Source organism: Meriones unguiculatus, chromosome 18, assembly GCF_030254825.1.
Source record: "Meriones unguiculatus strain TT.TT164.6M chromosome 18, Bangor_MerUng_6.1, whole genome shotgun sequence".
Taxonomy (NCBI): Eukaryota; Metazoa; Chordata; class Mammalia; order Rodentia; family Muridae; genus Meriones; species Meriones unguiculatus.
Genome location: NC_083365.1, coordinates 3,094,619 through 3,119,526, shown reverse-complemented (window position 1 = coordinate 3,119,526; position 24,908 = coordinate 3,094,619). Strand labels below are relative to the sequence as shown.

At 38.3% G+C, this 24,908-nt stretch overlaps 1 pseudogene; it reads right to left on the bottom strand.

Annotated features, from left to right (window-relative positions):
- Window positions 1-1,029: 1,029 nt before the first annotated feature.
- LOC132649078 (olfactory receptor 4A47-like) lies at window positions 1,030-24,908 on the bottom strand (annotated as a pseudogene).

Genomic DNA, 24,908 nt, shown 5'->3' with positions numbered 1-24,908 from the left:
GTATAATGTGGGAAATCTAAATGTTAGGAAACTGAGGGCTTGGAGGTTTAGGAGGGAGTAAATATTGCCCAGCATTGTGTTCTAGGTTAACTAAAAACCCAGTCTCTGTGTGGTGATTTGGTTATACAGCTGCTGAGGATTAACAGCAGCGTTACAAGAAGATAAAACAATAGTAAATATCAATAACTCTTACAACACTCTTCCCTTTCCAATCCAGCCCTCCCTTCTTCTTTTCCTCTCATGCCCCTCCCCAATTCCTGATAGCAAAGGTTCTCCTCCCCTTCTGTCTGACCCTAATCTATCTGGTCTCATCAATACTGGCTGCATTGTCTTGCTCTGTGGCCTGGTGAAGCTGCACCTCCCTTAGGGGGAGGAGTCTTTTCTGAGGCTGATACTCCAAACAAAGACCATTTGTGGATATAACCTAGAACCCCACCACAAATGTAACCCATGACAGCTCAGTGCCAAGTGGGTTTCTTAGTAATGGGAACAAGGACAGTCTCTGACATGAACTCAGTGGCCTGCTCTATTTAATATTAATATGCTAAGAAATTTTAACATAATTATATAAAAAGGTCTCTTTCAAATGCAAAATAAGATGTATATTTTAAATATTAGCATCTTATTAATAATGTGTGAGATAAAGAGTCAAGTCACTACATAGTATTTCTTTATTCTTGATAATAAACTTTCTCAGCTCTCAAAAACAATTAAATTTATTTTAAAAACAAAAAATGTCATTAAGTAAAATAAATTTGCAATACTAAGTATGGCACATAAATCTTTAGTCTGTATAAAAAGAATTCTGTCACCCAGATTTAATGCATATTTTTCTACAAATTCTGAAAATCTTAAAAATACATGTTGTTCATTGGAAGATTTCACATACTAATTGTTTTCATTGTGCTTGGTTATTAACATTGAGAAACTTAGTGTGATAAAATAATATTCTGTCAGGGTGACACTCCGTACAGAAGATTAACTTCCTTTCCAAACAGCCACCATTTCCTGGCCTATTTCTCTTTCACTTCATTTCCTTTTACTTGTCCAAAGTTTCCTCATGGCATTTTTCATCTTTGCATTTCTCAGAGTATATATGAGGGCATTTAACACTGGGGTAATAACAGTGTAAAATACAGTCAATGACTTCTAAATGGGTAAATAGAAGGAGGAGGTCTCACATACATATATATATATATGTGTGTGTGTGTGTGTACACATTTTTTTTAATGGCAGCTCAGTGTCCAAGAGGGTTCCCCAGTAATAGGAACAGGGGCTGTCTCTGACACGAACTCATGGGCTGGCTCTTTGATCAATTCCACCTGATGAGGGAGCAGCCTTACCAATCCACACAGGAAGGCAATGAAGCCAGTCCTGATGAGACCTGATAAACTAGGGTGAGATGAAAGGGGAGGAGGACTTCCCCTATCATTGGACTGGGGGAGGGTCATTGGAGAAGAAGAAGGAGGGAGGGTGGGATTGGGAGAGGCTGGTGGAAGGGGCTACAGCTTAGATGCAAAGTGAATAAACTATAATTAATAAAAATAAAGTTAAAACACAGGGAACAAAAAGAGGACTACCATAATGATGTGGAAGCTGCAGGTGGATAAGGCTTTGCACCTCCCTTCCTGACTGAGATTCTTCAGGGAGTGAAGAATGTCCCCATAAGAAGTTAGCAACAGTATAAAGATGACCACAGAGATTGACCCATCATTGGGAACAACTGTGAGACCAGTAACATAGGTGTCTGTTCAAGCCAACTTTAATAAGTGGTACATGATGAAGTGCTCAGTGATGTTAGGACCATAGAAAAGAAGGTTATAAACAAACAAAAGCTGAACTACCATATACATGAAAACCCCCAACCCAGGCCAACTACAGTAGCAGATATACACACACATTGGTTCATGATGGTCAGATAATGCAAGGGTTTGCAAATGGCCACTGTTCATAGACCATAACAACCAAAAGTTAGATATAGCACCATCATACAAATGTTTTATGAAAAGCTGGGTCATTCATAACCAAACCTTCGGCAGAGTACAGAGAATCATGGGAAAGAAGGAGAGTTAGTATGATGTGGAAAGGATAGGAGCTCCACAAGGACCAAATATATCTGGACACAGGGTCTTTTCTGAGACTGGCACTCCACCAAAGACCATGAATGGATACAACCTAGAACCTCTGCTCAGATGTGGCCCATGGTAGCTCAGTAACCAATTGGTTTCCCATAGTAAGGGGAACAAGGACTATTTCTAACAGGAACTCAATGGCAGGCTCTTTGACCTCCCCACCCCCCCAAGGGAGGAGCAGTACTGTTAGGCCACAGAGGAGGACTTTGCAGTCAGTCCTGAAGATACCTGATAAAACAGGGTCAGATGAAAGAGGAGGAGGTCCTCCCCAATCAATGGACTTGGAAAGGGTCAGGGAGGAAATGAGGGAGGGAGGGTGGGATTGGGGAGAGAATGAGGGAGCAGGATACAGCTGTGATACAGAGTTAACAAAATGTAACTAATAAGAAAAAAAAGAAAGAAAGAAAAACTGGGTCATGCAAGTTTGAAAGGAATAATTTTCTTCTCCTACCATAAATATATAATCATATTTGGTGTAACTGTGGTTGTATAAGCAGTATCCACAAATGATAAGTAGCCAACAAATAAGTAAATGGGGGCATCTAAACTTGAGATGACCACAACAGTCACAACAATGAGTAGATTTCTGGCCAGTGTCACAACACAGATGACCATGAACACAACAAATAATATTTGGACTGTGAATGAAGCCCAAGAGAACAAATTAGTCACAGTTATTTTTTTAGGTTATTTCATGTATCCTGTATATTTTTATGTCAATAGTAAAACAAAGTATTTGAAATGAGAATGGTGACTTCATGAAATTTTAAAATAGTGTTTATTCATCCTAGAAATAAAAAAATAAAGATCATGGCTGATTTTATTCAAGAACTTACAGATAACACAAATACGAGTCTCCAGATTCAGTGGTATTACAGGCGAATTGAAAGGGAAGTAAATTAAAGAACTATAGGAAAAAGGCAGATTGTGAAATAAATTAACTGTCACAACTAGCTTTTACAATTACCTGGTAGGTAATGAAAATCAGACATAAGACTAGTACAATAAGCAAAAACAGAAAAAAGATGTATTAAATATATAATGTAAAATTAAAGTAAGTTGATTATAAAAGGAACAAAAGCATACAAACAATTAATAAAGAAATGGTATAGAGTAAATAAATATATCTGAAGGTTAAATTTAATAATATTTTAAATAAATAAAATGTAAGCTTAATATGAAAATTAATTAAAAATTACAAACAACATGGATCAGTAAGATTAACATAGTGAAATGGCTATCCTACCAAAAGCAAGCTACAGATTCAAAGCAATTCCCATCAAAATACCAACACAATGTTTTACATACATTGAAAGAACAATTCTCAATTTCATATGAAAAAAAAAGAACAACAGAATGGCCAAAAAAATCTTGTACAACACCAGATCTTCTGGAGGTATTCTCATCACAGATTGCAAGCTGTACTACAGGGCATCAGTAATAAAAACCACATGGTACTGAAATAGAAAAAAATGGGAGATCAAAAAACTCAAATTGAAGATTCAGAAATAAACCTACACACCTATGGTTACTTCAAGATCCAGCTTTTCATGATTTCCTTGTTTCTAATTGCTGAGTAGTATTCCATTACGTAAATGTACCACAACTTCTGCATTCATTCCTCCTTTGAGGGACACCTGGGTTATTTCCAGATTCTGGCTATTAGGATTAAAGCTGCTAAGAACTTGGTTGAGCAGAAGTCCTTGTTGTCTACTTGAGCATAGTTTGGATATATGCATAGGAATGGTATATCTGGATCTTGAGGTAAAACTATTCCTAATTTTCTGAGAAAGCACCAGATTGATTTCCAAAGTTGTTGAACAAGTTTACATTCCCACCAGCAATGGAGGCGGGTTCCACTTTCTCCATATCCTCTCCAGGAAGCAAATGATGGGAACTAGAAAAGATCAATCTGAGTGGGGTATCCTAGAAGCAGAAAGACACACACGGTATATACTCACTTATAAGTGGATATTAGAAATATAATATAAGATAAACATACTAAAATCTGAATACCTAAAGAAGCTAAACAAAAAGGAGGACCCTGGGTAAGATAATCAATTCTCATTCAGAAAGACAAATGAGATGGACATTGGAAGAGGAAGAAAAGAGGGAACAGGACAGGAGCCTACCACAGAAGGCCTCTGAAAGACTCTACCCAGCAGGATATTAAAGCAGATGCTGAAACTCATAGCCAAACTTTGGGCAGAATGAAGGGAAACTTATAAAAGAAAGGAGAGATAGAAAGACCTGGGAGGACAAGGAACTCCACTAGGAGAGCAACAGAACCAAAATATCTGGGTACAGGGGTCTTTTCTGAGACTGATACTCCAACCAAGAACCATGTCTGGAGATAACCTAGAACCCTTGCACAGATGTAGTTCATAGAAGCTCAGTGTCCAAGAAGATTCCCTAGGAAGGGGAACAGGGACTGATTCTGACATGAACTCAGTGACTGACTCTTTGATCACCTCCCCCTGAGGGGAGGAGCAGCCTTACCAGGCCACAGAGCAAGTCAATGCAGCCAGTCCTGATGAGACCTAATAGGCTATGGTCAGATGGAAGGGGAAGACCACTATCAGTGGAATGGGGGAGGGGCATGGGAGGAGATGAGGAAGGAAGGGTGGAATTGAGAGGGAATGAGAGAAGGGGCTACAGCTGGGATACAAAATGAATAAACTGTAATTAATAAAGAAAATAAAAATTTTAAAAAAGATTCAGCTATTCCACTCCTAGGCATATACCCAAAATATGTCCCATGATTCAGTAACAACATTTGCTCAACCATGTTCGTAGCAGCACTATTCATAATAGACAGAATCTGGAAACAACCTAGATGTCCCTCAATGGAGGAATGGATAGAGAAAGTGTGGTACCTTTACACAATGGAATACTACTCAGCAAGTAAAAATAGGGAAATCATGAATTTGCAGGCAAATGGTGGGAACTAGAAAATATCATCCTTAGTGAGGTAACCCAGGACGATATATACTCACTTATAAGTGGACATTAGCCATATAATATAGGATAAACATACAAAACTCAAAAGCCTTAAAGAAGAGAACAATGCAGCCAGTCTGATGAGACCTAATGGGCTAGGATCAGATGGAAGAGGAGGAGGACCTCTGATATCAGTGGACTGGGGAAAGGGCATGGAGGAGAAGAGAGAGGAAGGGTGGGATTGGGAGGGGAGGGGGAAGGAGCTACAGCTAGGATAGAAAGTAAATAAATTGTAATAAATAAAAATTTAAAATAAAAATAAGAAAATAAAGAAATAAAAAATAAGCTAAAAAACAAGGAGGACCCTAGAAAAGATGCTTAATAGTCATTCAGAAGGGCAAACAGGATAGACATCAGAAGTAGAAGACAAGGAATAGGACAGGAACCTTCCACAGAGGACCTCCGAATGACTCTACCCACCAAGAGTATCAAAGGAAGTACTGAGACTCATAGCCAAACCTTGGACAGAGTCCCAGAAACCTTATGGAAGAAGAGGGAGACAGAAATACATGGAAGGGACAAGAACGCCACAAGAAGAAAAACAGAGCAAAAAGCCTGGTCCCAGGGGTGCCAATAGAGACAGATACTCTACACTCTGTGGTCTAAGGACCACAGGTGGAGAAGATCTAGACCTTCTGTTCCAAGGAAGCTCATTGGTCACTCAGTTTCCAAGTGGGTTTCCTAGTAAAGGATACAAGGGCTGTCTCTGACATGAATTCAGTGGCCAGCACTTTGATCATCTCCCCATGGGGGTGCATCCATGCCAAGCCATAGAGGAAAATGATGCTGCCAGCCTTGATGAGGCCTGATAAGCTAAGATCAGATAGAAGAGGAGGAGGACCTCCCCTATCAAGGGACTACGGACAGGGCATACGGAGAGAAGAGGGAGGGTCAGTGGGACTAGAAGGAAACAAGGGAGGGAGAATACAAAGTGAATAAATTCTAATAAATCAATACATAAAAAATAGATAAAAATTTTAATTTTAGTTTTTATTATTTTTATATTAATTACACTTTATTCACTTTGTATCCCCCCATAAACCCCTCTCTCCTCCCCTCCAAATCCCACCTTCCCTTCTCCTTCTCCACGCATACCCTCCCCGAGTCCACTGATAGGGGAGGACTTCCTCTCCTTCCTTCTGATACTAGTCTATCAGATTTCATCAGGAGTGGCTTCACTGTCTTCCTCTGTGGCCTGGTAAGGCTGCTCCCCCATCAAGATAAGGTGATCAAAGATCAGGCCAATGAATTCATGTCAGAGGCAGTCCCTGTTCCCATTTTAATGGAACTCACTTGGACATTGAACTGCCATGGGCTACATCTGTGCAGGGGTTCTAGGTTATCTCCATGCATGGTACTTGGTTGGAATATGAGTCTCAGGGAAGACCTCTGTATTCAAATTTCTGGTTCTGTTGCTCTCCTTGTGGAATTCCTGTCCTCTCCAGCTCTTACTATTTCTCCCTTCTTTCATAAGATTCCATTGCACTCTGCCGAACAGTTGGCCGTAAGTTTTAGCATCTGTTTCGATAGTCTGCAGGGCAGAGACTTTCAGAGACCCTCTGTGGCAGGCTCCTAACTTGTTTCCTGTTTTCTCCTTCTTCTGATGTCCATCCTCTTTGCCTTTTGGGATTAGGATGAGCATTTTCGCCAGAGTCCTCCCTTTTGATTAGTTTCTTTAGGTGTACATAGTTTAGTAGGTTTATCCTATGTTATATGTCTATATGAGTGAGTATATACTGTGTGTGTCTTTCTGCTTCTAGGATAGCTCACTCAAGATGATCTTTTCCAGTTCCCACCATTTACCTACAAATTTCATGATTTCCTTGTTTTTTGTTTTTGTTTTTTAATTATTATTGCTGAGTAATATTCCATTGTGTAGATGTACCACAATTACTGTATCCATTCATCAGTTGAGGGGCATCTGGGTTGTTTCCAGCTTCTGGCTATTACAAATAAATCTGCTACAAACATGGTTGAGCAAATGTCCTTATTGTGTAATTGAGCCTCTTTTGGATATATGCCTAGGAGTAGTATAGCTGGATCTTGAGGAAGCGCTATTCCTATTTGTCTGAGAAAGCGCCAGATTGATTTCCAGAGTGGTTGTACAAGATTACATTCTCACCAACAATGGAGGATTCCCCTTTCTCCACAACCTCTCCAGTGTGTGTTGCCACTTGAGGTTTGATCTTGGCCATTCTGCTGGGTGTCAGGTGAAATCTCAGAGTCATTTTGATTTGTATTTCCCTGATGACTAATGACATTGAGCATTTCTTTAAGGGTCTTCTATTTGATTTGATTGATCCACCATTCTGTTTCTATGCCAGTACCATGCAGTTTTTATTTATTTATTTATTTTAGTTTTTAAATTTTATTTTGAGAGAAGTACTGAAGTTAGTATCTGAAAATGTTTATCACAGAACTACTGATATAAATCAACAAAACTGGAACCACCTAAAAATCCAGCACGAGAGACATCTATTGAAGGGATTAGTTACCATAACATTGTGGCATCTGGATTATCTGGAACATAGGATTTCACCAAATAAAAAGTCCAGTGATTTTTTTTTAGATTCCATGTTTGAATTATGTATACACACTCTGAAGTGTCCTGAATTTAAGAATCAGCACTGACTTTGTTAGATCTAGATCTCCCTCATCCCCAAAAATGGAAGACGTCTCAGAAACTTTGAAAATCAGTATTGAATAATTTGTGTTCACAATCCATAAACAATATGACATTAACCATTGCACTTAGCATACAGTTAAATAAAGGACATTCATTTTCACTGAGGGGCTTTAAAATATGGTTGTATTAAATATGATTCTATGTATAAATTACATATATTTTGCATTACATAATACACATAACACATATGACATATGTTAAGTAAAATAAAGGCTATATAGAATGGTACCATTTTGCAAAATACTATGTGGGCATGACAAATAGTCATGATATTCTGGAATGATATTCAAAGCTTAATGTGATAGAGAAATTGCAAATGATATAGCTTGCATTAATTACTTTTTAAATATTTCACACAAGTAAAATTCTATTTTATAGCAGTACAAAATCCATTCATTAAGAAGAAAGTCTGGGGAATAAATTTCTTCAGGGGCTGCAAATTTCCATATAAAAATTTATAACTACTTTGAATGGTAGTAAAAACTTTAGAATAATAAAGATATAGCACTGTAGAGTAAGCTATATTTTAGATATATTGAACACATTTATACACACAATACTGATTTACTTTTAAAAGTCTAAACAAATATAACATTGATTTTTTTGCTTCATGCATACTTTAATTATTGATCTCACATTAAAAGCTAGCGATGAAAAATGGTTTTATAAAAATAATCTATTAAATTTACCTTGGCTTTGAATGATCCAAAAACATATAACTTCACACTTAATTCAGCTAAATAGTGCCATTGGGACAATCACTACCTCTGTGAAACCTCATCTTTACCTGCTTCATCACTCAATCAACAAGTCTGGATGAATTTGTTTTTCTTCAAAGTGCACAGGTGACCTTAGAGAGCAGGTGTAATCGGCAGGCTTCTTCACAGCACTGTGCTTTGATCCCAACCTTCTGTTCTCTCGGCCAGAGCCCTTGCTTCCTCACATATACCACCACACTTATTTCATATAGGTGTCCTTTGAAGTCCAAGGCAAAACAAGAGTTTGGAAAAATGACTTTCCAGCATCTGAGTTTTGTTTTAGAGACGTTTCCTTCACTCTATTCTGTAGGAACTGAATATCTATCAGAGATCAGGTTAGCCGTGTATCCCAGCAAACCTCTACATGATAACAAACTCAAAAGTGATTCTTAGGATATTCTGTGATGGAAAGATGGGAGTGGGTTGGTCCATCTGTCATCTATCTATCTGTCTGTCTGTCTATCTATCTATCTATCTATCATCTTTCATCTATTTATATGTATCTTTCAGCTATGTATATGTATGGATATCCATCTACTGATCCATCCATCCATCCATCCATCCATCCATCCATCTATCTATCATCTATCTATCTTTCTAGAAAAAATTGTACATTTATCTTGGTGCTAATATTAAAAATATGATGATGTAAATGCATGCACATTTTCTTTGTTTTCATGAGTTTTATTTTTGAGTTGTTTCTCAAAACACAATGTTCAAAGCAGAATGAAAATTGAAGTTATGAGTTATCTAATGAAATCAAAGCTTTATGGCTGTATTTGCCCCCAAATTAACTGAAGTGACATTTCTTTGTAGAGGATAAAGAGCAGCCAGCATCTGCACACTCATTCTCTCTCCTCTGCCCATGTCCTAGCACATTTATTGTCTTCTATGTTATTCTGGAACTACGGCCCATCTTAGTCTTTGTTCAGAGCTCACATTTGTACTCTCAGAAGCCCTTAAAAGAGGTTGGCCTGTGGAGATCTTTCCCTAGAGACATTACTTGCATTTAAATTTCATGTGGAGGATATTTCCATCTGGAAAAACAAACTGAATTGGTTTTTCTATCTCAGGCCATTGACTTTAAAAACTATTTTATTTGACATTAAGAGCTGTGTTTTTTTCCTCAGAAAAAATAAAAGCCCAAGAAAAAATAAAAAATAAAAACCACAGCAATTTTGTACTTTCTTTTTTTTTAACTTTTATTAATTACACTTTATTCATTTTGTATCTCCCCATAAGCCCTTCCGTCCTCCCCTCCCGGTCCCACCCCCCCCATTTCTGCATGCATGCCCATCCCCAAGTCCACTGATAGGGGAGGTTCTCCTCTCCTTCTTTCTGATCTTAGTCTATCAGTTCTCATCAAAAGTGGCTGCATTGTCAGGGTTCTAGGTTATCTCCATGAATAGTTCTTGGTTGGAGTATGAGTCTCTGGGAAGTTCCCTGTGTTCAAATTTTCTTGTTCTGTTGCTCTCCTTGTGGAATTCCTGTCCTTTCCAGCTCTTGCTATTTCCAACTTCTTACCTAAAATTCCATTCACTCTGCCCATCAGTTGGCCATCAGGCTCAGCATTTGCTTTGACAGTCTGCACGGCAGAGGCTTTCAGAGGCCCTCTGTGGCAGGTTTCTGGGGTTGTTTCCTGTTTTCTTCTTCTGGCTTTCAGAGGCCCTCTGTAGCAGGTTCCTAGGTTGTTTCCTGTTTTCTTTTTCTTCTGATGTCCATCCTCTTTGCCTTTCAGGATGGGGATTGAGCATTTTAGTTAGGGTCCTCTCTTTTGCTTAGTGTGTTTAGATGTACAGATTTTAGTGGGTTTATTCTATGTTGTATGTTTATATGAGTGAGTATATACTGTGTGTGTCTTTTGGCTTCTGGGACAACTCACTAAGGATGATCCTTTCCAGGTCCCACCATTTACCTGCAAATTTCATGATTTCCTTATTTTTCATTGCTGAGTAATACTCCATTGTACAGATGTACCACAGTTTCTGCATCCATTCTTCAGTTGAGGGGCATCTGGGCTGTTTCCAGCTTCTGGCTATTACAAATAAAGCTGCTACAAACATGGTTGAGCAAATGTCCTTTTTGTGTAGTTGAGCCTCTTTTGGGTATATGCCTAGGAGTGGTATGGCTGGATCTTGAGGAAGCGCTATTCCTAGTTGTTTGAGAAAGCACCAGATTGATTTCCAGAGTAGTTGTACAAGTTTACATTCCTACCAGCACTGGAGAAGGGTTCCCCTTTCTCCACAACCTCTCCAGCTTGTGATGTCACTTGAGTTTTTGATCTTGGCCATTCTGATGGGTGTAAGGTGAAATCTCAGGGTTGTTTTGATTTGCATTTCCCTAATGGCTAATGAGGTTGAGCTTTTCTTTAAGTGCTTCTCTGCCCTTCGATATTCCTCTACAGAGAATTCTGTGTTTAGCTGTTCCCCATTTTTTAAGTGGATTACTTGGTTTGCTGCTTTTCATCTTCTTTAGTTCTTTATATATACTGGATATGAGTCCTCTATCAGATAAAGGGTTGGTGATGATTCTTTCCCAATCTGTAGGCAGTCGCTTTGTTTTGATGACTGTGTCCTTTCCTTTACAGAAACTTTTCAATTTCATGAGGTCCCATTTATTGATTGTTGCTCTTAGAGCCTGTACTGTTGGTGTTCTGTTCAGGAAGTTTTCTCCTGTACCAATGAGTTCTAGGATATTCCCCACTTTTTTTTCTAGCCGATTTAATGTGTCTGGTTTTATGTTGAGGTCTTTGATCCACTTGGACTTCAGTTTTGTGCAGGGTGATAAGTATGGATCTATTTTCATTTTTCTACATGTAGACATCCAGTTGGACCAGCACCATTTGTTGAAGATGCTATCTTTTTTCCATTGTATGGTTTTGGCATCTTTGTCAAAAATCAGGTGTCTATGAGTGTGTGGGTTTATTTCTGGGTCTTCTGTTCGGTTCCATTGATCCACCATTCTGTTTCTATGCCAGTACCATGCAATTTTGTACTTTCTTAAGCAAACAAAAGTTACTCACTGTGTTCTATATCTCAACTTGTTTTCAAAATATTTACCTATCCTGGCAAAGAATTTCTCATGCATATTTTACATTGTTGTTTGCTTCTGAAATGAAGTATGGCTTTACTTATATTTTAAAAATTTTTTTCTTACTTGTTTTACTTTATTATTTTTATTATTTATTTTTATTATTTATTTTTTATTAATTACACTTTATTCACTTTGTGAATAAAGCCCCCCATAAGCCCCACCTTCCTCCCCTCCCAATCCCACCCTCTCAACCCCTTCTTCACGCATGCCCCTCCCCAAGTCCACTGATAGGGGAGGTCCTCTTCTCCTTTCTTCTGATCTTAGTCTATCAGATCCCATCAGGAGTGGCTGCATTGTCATCTTCTATGACCTGGTAAGGCTGCTCCCCCATCAGGGGGAGGTGAACAAAGAGCAGGCCAATCAAATTATGTCAAAAGCAGTCTGTCATTTCACATTATGTAATTCATTTGGACACTAAACTGCCATGGGTTACATCTGTGCAGGGGTCTTGGGTTATCTCCATGCATGGTACTTGGTTGGATTATGAGTCTCTGGGAAGTTCCCTGTGTTTAAATTTTCTGGTTCTGTTGCTCTCATTGTGGGGTTCCCATCCTCTCCAGCTCTGACTATTTCCCACTTCTTACATAAGATTCCATGCACTCTGCCTAACAGTTGGCCATAAGTCTCAGCATCTGCTTTGATAATCTGCAGGGCAGAGCCTTACGGAGGCCTTCTGTCACAGGTTCCTAGATTGTTTCCTGTTTTCTTCTTCTTCTGATGTTCATCCTCTTTCCCTTTCAGGATGGGGATTGAGCATTTTAGTCAGAGTCCTCTCTCTTAATTAGTTTCTTTAGATGTATATATTTTAGTAGGTTTATCCTGTTATATGTCTATATGAGTGAGTACATACCGTGTGTGTCTTTCTGCTTCTGGGACACGTCCAGAAGATCTTTTATTGTAGAGGATTGTTTTAGCAATTTGTTATTCCATATAAAGTTGAGAATTTTTCTTTCAAGATCTGTAAAGAATTGTGTTGGTAATTTTATGGGAATTGCATTGAATCTGTAGATTGCTTTTGGTAAGATAGCATTTTTACTGTGTTAATCCTGCCAAGCCATAAACATGGGAGATCTTTCCATCTTCTTATTATCTTCTTCTAATTCTTTCCTCAGAGACTGGAAATTTTTTTTCATACAAGTCTTTGATTTGCTTGGTTAGGTTCACCCCAAGGTACTTTATGTCCTTTGTGGCTATAGTGAAGGGTGTTGTTTCCCTAATTTCTTTCTCAGCCCTTTTGTCTTTTGTATACAGGAGGGCTACTGATTTTTTTTTTAGTTAATTTTGTATCCAGCCACTTTGCTGAAGGTGTTTATCAGCTGTAGGAGGTTGCTGGTAGAATTTTTGGGGTCACTCAGGTATACTATCTTATCATCTGCAAATAGTGACACTTTCACCTCTTCCTTTCCAATTTGTATCCCCTTGATCTCCTTTAGTTGTCTTATTGCTTTAGCTAGGACTTCAAGTACTATGTTGAAGAGATATGGAGAGAGTGGACAGCCTTGCCTTGTCCCTGATTTCAGTGGGATTGATTTAAGTTTCTCTCCATTTAGTCTGATGTTGGCTACAGGCTTGCTGAATATTGCTTTTAATATGTTTAGGTATGTGCCTTGTATAACTGATCTCTCCAATACTCTAAACATGAATGGATGTTGGATTTTGTCAGATACCTTTTCAGCATCTAAGGAGATTATCATGTGTTTTTTTTTCCTTTCAGTTTGTTAATATGGTGGATCACATTGATGGATTTTGGTATATTGAACCAACCCTGAATACCTGGGATGAATCCTACTTGGTCATATTGGATGATATCTTTGATGAGTTCTTATATTTGGTTTGCAAGTATTTTGTTGAGTATTTTTGGCCTGAAATTCTCTTTCTTTGTTGGGTCTTTGTGAGGTTTAGATGCCAAGGTGACTGCCTTCATAGAATGAGTTTGGTAGTATTTCTTTTGTTTCTATTTTGTGGAATAGCTTGAAGAGAATTGGCATTAGCTCTTCTTTGAAGGTCTACTAGAATTCTGCACTGAAACCATCTGGTCCTGGGCTTTTTTTGGATGGAAGACTTTCAATGACCACTTTTATTTCCTTGGGGGATATAGGACTATTTAATTGATTTACCTGGTCCTAATTCAGCTTTGGTAAGTCAAATCGATAAAGAAAATTGTCCATTTCATTTAGATTTTCAAATTTTGTGGCATATAGACTTTTGAAGTAAGTCCTAATGATTGTTTGGATCTCCTCAGTGTCTGTAGTTATGCCCCCTTTTTCATTTCTGTTTTTGTTGATTTGGATGTTGTCTCTCTGCCTTTTAGTTATCTTGGCTAAGGGTTTGTCTATCTTGTTGATTTTCTCAAAGAACCAGCTCTTGGTTTCATTGATTGTTTTAATTATTTTATTTGTTTCTAATTTATTGATTTCAGCCCAGAGTTTGATTATTTCTAGTCGTCTACTCCTCTTTGGTGTGTCTGCTTCTTTTTTTTTTTCCCTAGGGCTTTTAGGTGAGCCATTAAGTAGCTTGAATGAGATGTCTCAAATTTCTTCTTGAAGGCACTTAGTGCTATGAACTTTCCTCTTAGCACTGCTTTCATTGTGTCCCATAAGTTTGGGTATGTTGTGTCTTCATTTTCATTGAATTCTAGGAAGACTTTCTTTCTTTTTTTCTTCCCTGACCCAGCTGTCATTGAGTAGAGAGTTGTTCAGTTTCCATGTGTGTGTACGCTTTTTGCTATTTTTGTTGTTGTTGAGGTCCAGCTTTAGTCCATGGTGCTCAGATAGGATACAAGGGATAATTTCAATCTTCTTGTATTTGTTGAGGCTCGCTTTGTGACCAACTATCTGCTCTATTTTGGAGAAGGTTTCATGAAGTGCTGAGAAGGCAAATTCTTTTGTGTTTGGGTGTAAGGTTCTATAAATGTCTGTTAGGTCCATTCGATTCATGGCATTTGTTGAAGAAATTGTTTCTTTGATTAATTTTTGTTTTGTTGACCTGTCCTTTGTTGAGAGTGGGGTGTTGAAGCCTCTCACTATTAATGTGGGGATCTATGCGTAGTTTAATTTTCATCAATTTTTTTTCTTACAAATCGGGGTGCCCTTTTATTTGGGGCATAGATGTTCAGGATTATGATGTCTTCCTGGTGGAATTTTTCCTTGGTGACTATGAAGTGTCCTTCCCCATCTCTTTTTATTAATTTTGGTTGAGAGTCTATTTTATCAGATATTAGAATGGCTACTCCTGCTTCCTTCTTGTGTTCATATGCTTAGAAAACTGTCTTCGAGCCCTTTACCCTCAGGTAATGTCTATCTTTGTGACTTAGGTGTGTTTCTTGTATACAAAAATTGCTGGGTCTTGCTTATGCATCCATTCTGTTAGTCTGTGTCTTTTTATTGGAAAATTGAGTCCATTGATGTTGAGAGAGATTAATGACCAGTGGGTGGCTGTTAGATCCTTTGATTTTGATGTTGGCTATGGTAGTATGTTTGTGTGCTTGGGTACTTTTTGTTTTACTGTAGTGAGGTTAATTATTTCCTGTGTTTTCTTGAAAGTAGCTAGTTTTCTTGGGTTGTACATTTCCTTCTAGTGTCTTTTGTAATGCTGGATTTGTGTGTAGATATTGTTAAAATTTCTTTTTGTTGTTGAATATCTGTTTTCTCCGTCTATGAGGACTGAGAGTTTTGCTGGGTACAGTAGCCTGGGCTGACATCTGTGTTCTCTTACGGTCTGCATGATATCTGTCTAGGCCCTTCTGGCTTTCATAGTCTCTGTTGAGAAGTCAGGTGTTATTCTGATGGGTTTGCCATTATATGTTACTTGGCCTTTTTCCCTTGCAGCTTTTAGTATTTTTTCTTTATTCTGTATACTTACTGTTTTGATTATTATGTGGTGTGAGGATTTTTTTTCTGATCTAACTTATTGAGTGTTCTGTAGGCCTCTTTTATTCTTATTGGCCTCTCCTTTAAGATGGGGAAATTTTTTCAATGATTCTGTTGAAAATATTTTCTGGGCCTTGAAGGAGAGAATCTTCTTTTTCTTCTATTCCTATTATTCTTAGGTGTTGTTGTTGTTGTTGCTGTTGTTGTTTATTCTTAGGTTTTTGTCTTTTCATATTGTATTGAATTTCTTGGATGGTCTGTGTCAGGAATTTTTTAGGTCTGTGTCAGGAATTTTTTAGATTTAAGGTTTTCTTTGATGAATACATTGATTTCTTCCACACCTGAAAATCTTCCATCTCCATTCTTTCTTCCATTGGTTGTGCTTACCTCTGTAGTTTCTGTTTTCTTCCCTAAGTTCTTTCTCTCCACAATTTCCTCCATTTGTGTTTTCTTTAATTTTTCCAATTCTATCTTCATATCTTGAGCTGTTTTGTTGATTTCTTTCATCTGTCTGACTGTATTTTTCTGTTTTTCCATCAATTCCTTCAGCTGTTTGAACAATTTTCTGTTTCTTTTATTTCATTCAGTGATTTAAGCATTTCCTCCCTAAAGGCCACAAACTGTTTGGCTGCAACTTCCTGTATTTCTTTACAGATGGCCATAATCTGTTTGAGTTTATCTTCCCCTAGGTTTTTATGCATTTTATTTGTTTTCTCTGTTATCCTCTTAATGAGCATAGATGTTAGGTCATCTTCTTGAATTTCAATTATGCTGTGGTGTTCAGGGTTACTTGCCCCTGGGTAACTGGGTTCTTGAGATGCCATATTGCTCTGTCTTTTGTTGGTTGAGCTTTTATGCTGGCCTCTACCCATTGGGCTATCTTAGTTGTTGGGTGTTAGTTTCTAGAATCCTGTGGTGGAGAGAATCTCCTTGGCAGGAAGATGGTTTTTCCTGAAGGAAGCCTTCTCAGCTTTTTGGGTATGGTCACTGAATGGCTGGTATTTTTCAGGTGTGGCCACTGCTCACCTCAGGCATAGAGACCTGAGTGGTAACTGTGGTCCTTCTTAGTCAAGAGGGCTCTCCTCTCACCAGGAGAAGTCCTGAAGACAGCTACCCTGCTTCTGGGTTTCTTGCTGTAAATTGGTTTGGTCAGTTTTGTTAGGGATAACTGGTAGCCTGTTGGAGTAGTATCTGGGGGGTGATCTCAAGGATTCCAGGCTTTTGTAGGTCTGAGGTTGGGGCTCTGTGCCCCAGTACCCAAGTGGTAATCTGTGGTGGGTGGATACTGCTCTCCTGGTAACAGCAGGCTAGCTGGTGCACAGCAGGTCCCTGGGTTGGGCTGGTCTTCTGGGCCTTTTCCAGGGATATACTGGGTGGCGCTTTGCTTCGTTCCCTGTGAGGATTTCTCCCGACAGTGACTCCCAGTCTCTGGTGCCCTGGGGCACACAGCTCTGTCTGTGCCAGTGAGCTGGGCTCTCAGCAACTATCTGTGCTTGTGGCTGGAGCCTAGTTCAGTGATGGCGGCTTGAAACCGCTGGTCTGCGAGACTTTTTCCAGGGAAAGACTGGGTGATCCAAGTCAGTACTGTTTCCTTCCTTCCCTGTGGGGTTTTCTCACCACTGGGACTCCCAGTCTCTTGTGTTTTTTGTGTCCACCGATCAGCCTGGGAAGGTGGTAGGACACATACGCATGTGGCTCTGGTCTGGGGACCTAGTGCTTGCAGGACCCGGGATCTCTTCTGGGTTCTGGCTGGGTGACCTGAGAGTGGACCCGACTGATTTCCACACCGTGGGAGTTTCCTCTCACCTGGGAAAAAACGATTGCTGTTGTTTTAGGGCCCAGAGTTCAGTCTCTTGGTCGCTGTTGGAAAATGTCCTGCTCCTCAGACGCAGTGCTCTCCTGGCGCCGCCATCTTGTCCCACCCCCGAAAATTTTTCTTCTAAGTTCTATAAAAAATTGTGTTGGTATTTTGATGGAAATTGCATTGAATCTGTAGATTGCTTTTGGCAGGATGGCCATTTTCACTATGTTAACCCTTCTGCTCCATTAGCTCCGGAGATCTTTCCATCTTCTAATATTTTGACCACCAGTCTGTTTCTATGCCACCATGCCATTTTTATTATTGTTGCTCTACAGTGCAGCTTGAGATCAGTGATGGAGATAACCTCCAGAAAATCTGTTATTATAAAGGGTTACTTTAGCTATTTTTTTTTTTTTTTTGTTGAATCTGTAGATCTGAAGATTACTTTTGGTAGGATGGCCATTTTTACTATGTTAATTCTACTGACCTATGAGCATGGGAGATCTTTCCATCGTCTGAAATCTTTTTCGGTTTCTTTCTTCAGAGACTTGAATTCATCTTTTTGTCATACAAGTCTTTCACTTGCTTGGTTTGAGTTACACCAAGGTACTTTATGTTGTTTGTGGCTATTGTGAAGGGTGTTGTTTTCCTAATTTCTTTCTAGGCCCATTTGTCTTTTATATACAGTAATGCTACTGATTTTTTGAGTTAATTTTGTATCCACTTTGCTTAAGGTGTTTATCAGCTGTAGGAGTTTTGGGGGTCACTCATGTAAACTATCATTTCATCTGTGAACAGTAATACATTGATTTCTTCCTTTCTGATTTGTATCCCCTTGATCTCCTTTAGTTGTCTTACTGTTCTAGCTAGGACTTCAAATAATATCTTGAAGAGATATGTAGATAGTGGACAGCCTTGCCTTGTTCCTGATTTCAGTGGGATTGATTTAAGTTTCTCTCTGTTTTGTTTGATGCTGGCTATACACTTGCTGTATATTGTCTTTACTATTTTTAGCTATGTGCCTTGTATCCCTGCTCTCTCTAAGAATTTAAACATGAATGGGTGTTGGATTTTGTCAAATGCTTTTTCAGCATCTAAGGAGGTGATCGTGTGGTTTTTCTCCTTCAGTTTTTTACATGGTGGATTATACTGATGGATTTCTGTATATTGAACCACCCCTGCATGCCTGGGATGAACCCTTGTTGGTCATGGTGGACCATATCATTGATGTGTTCTTGGGCTTGGTTTGTGGATTTTTTTTTTCTTTTCAGCACGTTTCCCTTTACTTTTATTAACTAGATGAAACTCTTTATTCCATTAGACAATATACAAACACTTAATTTTGATGTTATGAGTATATTCCAATACACAGGCCTACAACTTAACAGTATAACTCTATGAGTTTTCAGTCATATATATATGTGTGTGTGTCTATGTATTCATAGATGTATGTTTGTATACATACACACACATATACCATCCTCTATATTCTTGTTTTCAGTCACTGTCCCTGGACTGCTTGTCTATTTAGTATTTTCTCCCACATTTTTGAATGATATGCTTATATGACTACTGGATTTCCAGTTACGGATATCCATTTGCTCCCACTGATTCTAACTAAGACCATTGCATCCGCGGCCCCCTTTCATCTAAACACATTATCTTTCCATAAATCAAGATATACAGGTAGGTTTGAATTAATCATGCTACAGACTATGAAGCTAGAAAAACTTGTAAATCATGTTGTCTCATCTCTTTACCTTACAATGTGCAAACTGAGTTATGTTCATAATGTGTTTAGTAAATGATCCATATCCATGCCTTCCCACACTAGTTATAAAGTTTTCTTTGAGTATTCTGGGTTTGGAGATTGGGACACTGAATTTCTATTTTAGCACCTTAGACCTAAGAAGCATCAAAATCACTGTTTCAGTTTCCATTTCTCCAGTCCCATCATCATCAACAAGAGTTCTGAAAAACAAAAGCCTCACTACTGGAGCAGTAGTCAGTAATAGCTGTGGTTGTCTCAGTTCAATTCAGGTAAAAGGACATGGGACAATTGTGGTACTTTCAAATGTGTTTAATAACTGTGAGAGACAGTGATAGATGGAATGGACATAATTGTAGCTCCTGAGAACCATGACAAGCAGAATTACATAAAATATTTACTATAGATGGTACTGTGCAAAATAATATTGGAGTTGAAAGCCAGTCTTTTTCTGATGTTTTTAAAAATTATTTTAATATTAACTACAGTTTATACATATTGTATCCCAGCTGTAGCCCCCTTCCACATTCCCTCCCAATCACACCCTCCCTCCCTCATCTCCTCCCACACCCTTTTCCAAGTCCACTGATAGGGGAGGTCCTCTTCCCTTTCTATCTGACTTTAGCCTATCAGGTCTCATCAGAACTGGCTGCATTGTCTTCCTCTGTGGCATGGTAAGGCTGCTCCCCCCTCAAGGGAACGTGATCAAAGAGCCAGCCACTGAGTTCAAGTCAGAGACAGTCTCTTTTCCCCTTACTAAGGAAACTTGGACTGAGCTGCCATGGGCTACATCTGTGCAGAGGTTCTACATTATCTGCATACATGGTCCTTGGTTAGAGTATCAGTCTCAGAAAAGACCCCTGTGCCCAGATGTTTTGATTCTGTTGCTCTCCTTGTGGAGCTCCTGTCCCGTTCAGGTCTTTCTATCTCCCCCTTCTTTCATAAGATTTCATGCACTCTGCCCAAAGTTTGGTTATGAGTCTCAGCATCTCCATTAATACCCTACTGGGTAGAGTGTTTTAGAGGCCCTCTGTGGTTGGCTTCTGTCCTGTTCCCTGTTTTCTCCCTCTTCTGATGTCTATCCCATTTGCCTTTCTGAATGAGGATTGATCATCTTATCCAGGGTCCTCCTTCTTGCTTAGCTTCTTTAGATGTACAGATTTTAGTATGTTTATCCTATATTATAGGTCTAGTATCTTCTTAAAAGTGAGTATATAACACGTTTATCTTTCTGTCTCTGGGATACTTCACTCAGAATGTTCTTTTCTAGTTCCCATCATGATTTTCTTGTTTTTAATTGCTGAGTAGTATTACATTGTATAAATGTACCACAATTCCTGTATCCATTCCTCAGTTGAGGGATATTAGGGTTGTTTCCAGATTCTGGCTATTATAAATAAAGCTGCTGTGGACATGGTTAAACAAATGTCCTCGTTGTATACTTGAGCCTATTTTTTATATTTACCTAGGGGTGGTATAGCGGAATCTTGAGGTAACAATATTCTTAATTTTCTGAGAAAGCGCTAGATTGATTTCCAAAGTGGTCGTACAAGTTTAAATTCCCACCAGCAATGGAGGAGGGTTTCCCTTTCTCCACTTCCTCTCCAGCAAATATTGTCAATTGAATTTTTTATCTTGGCCATTCTGATGGGTGTAAGGTGAAAAATCTCAAGGTTGTTTTGACTTACATCTCCATGATGACTAAGGACCTTGAGCATTTCTTTAATTGTTTCTCTGCCATTTGATATTCCTCTATAAGGAATTCAATGTTTAGCTCTGTACCCCATTTTTAAATTGGATTACTTAATTTGTTGCATTTTAACTTCTCGAGTTCTTTATAAATTCTGGATATTAGCCCTCTGTCAGATATAGAGTTGGTGAAGTTCCTTTCTCAGTCTGAGGCTATCATTTTGTTCTGATGACAGTGTCTTTTGCTTTATAGAAGCTTTTCAGTTTCGTGAGATCCCATTTATTGATTGTTGCTCTTAGAGCCTGTGCTGTTGGTGTTCTGTTCAGAAAGTTGTCTCCTGTGCCAATGAGTTCAAGGCTCTTCCCCATTTTTTCTTCTAACTGATTTAGTGTGTCTGGTTTTATATTGAGATTTTTTGATCCACTTGGACTTTAGTTTTGTGCAGGGTGATAAGTATGGATCTATTTGCATTTTTCTACATAAAGACATCCAGTTAGACCAGTACCTTTGTTTGGAGAGTCTGTCTTTTTTTTTTTCGACAGTATGGTTTTGGTTTCTGTGTCAAAAATCAAGTACCATAAGTGTGGGGGTTTATTTCTGGGTCTTCTATTTGATTCCATTGATCCACCATTCTGCTTCCATGCCAGTACCATGCAGTTTTTATTACCATTGCTCTGTAGTACAGCTTGAGATCAGGGATGGAGATACCTCCAGACAATCTGTTTTACAGGATTGTTTTAGCAATTCTGAGATTTTTGTTTAACCATACGAAATTGAGAATTGTTCTTTCAAGGTCCATAAAGAATTATGTTGGTAATTTGATTGGAATTGTATTGAATCTGTAGATTGCTTTTGGCAGTTATTCCTACTGTTTCATGAGCATAGGAGATCTTTCTATCTTATTATATCTTCTTCAATTTTCTTTCTTTAGAGGCTGGAATTTTTTTTTAAAAAAACTTGTTTTTTCAAACAAGTCTTTCACTTGTTTGGTTTGAATCACACTAAGGTACTTTATGTTACTAATGGCTATTGTGAAGGGTGTAGTTTCTTTAATTTCTTTCTCAGCCCTTTTGTCTTTTGTATACAGGAGGGCTACTGTTTTTTTTATTATTTTTAATCATTTATTTATTTATTTTTAGTTATTCTGTGTTCCTCCGTCACTTTGCTTATTTTTTTTCCAGCTGAGGGAGTTCTCTGGTTGAATTTTTGGGGTCACTCATCTAAACTATCATATTACCTGCAAATAGTGATACTTTGACATCTTCCTTGCGATTTGTATCCCCTTTATCTCCTTTACTTGTTTTATTACTCTAGCTAGGACTTCAACTACTATGTTGAAGAGATATGGAGAGAGTGGGTAGCATTGCCTTCTCTCTGATATCAGTGGGATTGATTTAAGTTTCTCTCAATATGCTGTTGGCCATAGGCTTGCTGTGTAGTTTTTACTCTGTTTAGGTATGTGCCTTGCACCCCTGATCTCTCTAAGACTTTAAACATGAGTGGGTGTTGGATTTTGTCAAATGCCTTTTCAGCATCTAAGGAGATGGTCATGTTGTTTTTCTCCTTCAGTTTGTTTGTATGGTGGATTACATTGATGGATTTCCTTGCATGCCTGGGATGAAGTCTATTTGGTCATGGTGGATGATATCTTTTATGTCTTCTTGGATTCCATTTCAAGTACTTTATTGAATACTTTTTTATCAATGTTCAGAAGAAAGATAGGTTTGAAGTTCTCTTTTTTTGTCTGGTCTTTCTGTGGTTTAGGTATCAAGGTGACTGTGGCTTCATAGAATGAGTTTGGTAATGTTCCTTCTGTTTCTATTTTGTGGAATAGTGTGAAGAGAATTGGAGATAGCTCTTTAAAAGTCTGGTAGAATTCTGCACTAAAATAGTCTGGCCCTGGGCTTTCTTTTCTTTTCTTTTTTTTCTTTTTTTTTTAAGGGAGACTTTTGATGTCTGCTTCTATTTTCAATTTCCTTGAGGGATACAGGACTTTCTATTTACCTGATCTTGATTTAAATTTGGTAAATGGAATTTATCAGGAAAATTGTCTGTTTCATTTAGATTTTCAAATTTTGTGGCATATAGGCTTTTATAGTACGTCCTAATGATTTTTTAAATTTCCTCAGTGTCTATTGTGATGTCGCCCTTTTTCTTTCTGATTTTTTAATAGTTTTCCTCTGCCTTTTAGCTAGTTTCATTAAGATTTTTTTCCTTGTTAATTTTCTCAAAGAACCAGCTCTTAGTTTCATTAATTCTTGGAATTGTTTTTGTTTTTCTTTTTCATTGTTTCCAGCTCTGAGTTTGATTATTTCCAATCTACTCCTTTTGGGTGTGTCTGTTTCTTTTTTTCCCCCACTAGGGCTTTTAGATCTGCCATAACGTTGCTTTTAACTTATATTTCAAACTTCTTCCCCCTCCCCCAAAGGGCTTGATAGTTTATTTAAAAAACGAAAACAACAAAACAAAACAACAACAGGAAAATGAAACAGTACCACACTGATCATCGTGACCAGCATACACATAATGGCTTTTCTCTTGGGTAGGAACATTGCAGTATTTTCAGATACTGAAATGTTTCAATAGGACCAAGAACATTAGAGAATAAGGATCTTTGATGAAAATGAACGCTAGTAAGTTTGGTGCTTTCTCCCACAGGATTCATTTAAAGTCCCATGAATCAGTGGCATTATGCTCTGTGGTTAGATGAACAAAAGTTCTCTTAGAAGGAGTCAGCATGAACTTTTACTTCTTTGTATTTTAATCTTTAGTTTTTATAATTTAAGCTGTGTCCACCCTGGCTAGAGCCTACTCATATAAGACACCTCAGGTAATTTCCTTGATGCTATTGCACAAGTTTACTAATTTTGCTTAAAAAAGAAAAAAAATCAAACCACCATCACAACAAAAAGGCAAATAAATGTGACTTTCAAATTATTTGAAAAGCAGAGAACTTGTTTGTTCAATACCAATTCAAACTTAAATTAAAAGCTATAATTATAACCTCCAAACTTCTGCAATAAAATTAATTTTTAAATATGGGCTTTCTTTATCTAACTGTACTTTACAATCAACAAGAGGAAGTTGCTTTTTCAGAGAACACAGCTTCTGGCGACAGTCCCACATGCCTGTGGAGACAGCGCCATATGAGACCAGCTCTGCTTCTAAGTTCTAAGGTACAAGGATTTGATCAGATGTCGACATTATCATAATTTGTTCTTAGAAATTCAACCCATATGTGATTACTTCATAGAGAGTAAATACACTGTTGAGTAATTGTCCCACTAGCCTTTCTGACTCTGGCCTTTCTGCAAGCCTTTTGAGTAACTGTGGCTCACCCCCTTTGAATTTGGCCTCTGTACTCCCATGTTACCGTGCCAGTACCAAAATTTCTGGGGTGGTGTAAATGTAGTTCCCAGGGACAGCAGATACAGGTCCTTCAGCCTTCAGTGACAGCTTTTACATCTATAAACTCAATCACATTATTTAGCTCAGCAACTACAAAAAAACATTGAGGTTTGGGCATTTCACACCAGAACCTTTTTGTGCTTTATAAATGAAGTTGCTTGTGAATCTTTTTGGTATTTATCAGTCATCTGTAGTTCCCTTCTAATAATAAAAGGCTATATTTAAAATAATTTTTAAGGTTAAACGTTCTGAAAGGGGCTTTATCAATACCTAGGTTTTAAAAATACAGTATAGGAGAAATTATTTCTGGTCCCTCCTTAAATAAACCGACACCACTTCTCATCGCATATAACACCGAAATTTACAGACATCCCTGAAATTTTTTTGATTAAGTAAATGAGCGAATCACAGTGGAATATCATTCAATTAACAGTTTAGATCCATTTAAGATCAAAACAAAAAGCTGAATATTAAAAGAAAATTTCAGGCTTAAAAAAAAGATGACAGGAGACCCTCCCCAAAACTAAGACGGAGTGTATTGCCCCTCTCGGTTTCTATGGCTTCTCCGCGCTCGGATTCCTCCCTCCCATGTGCTAAGGGCGTTGCTGAAATCCTCAGGCTGCTCGGGAGGCCGTGTACTCTGGGTATGTGGAACTATGGTGCACTGCCTTTCCCCATGAGACTCTGCCTCCGAAGGCGGCAT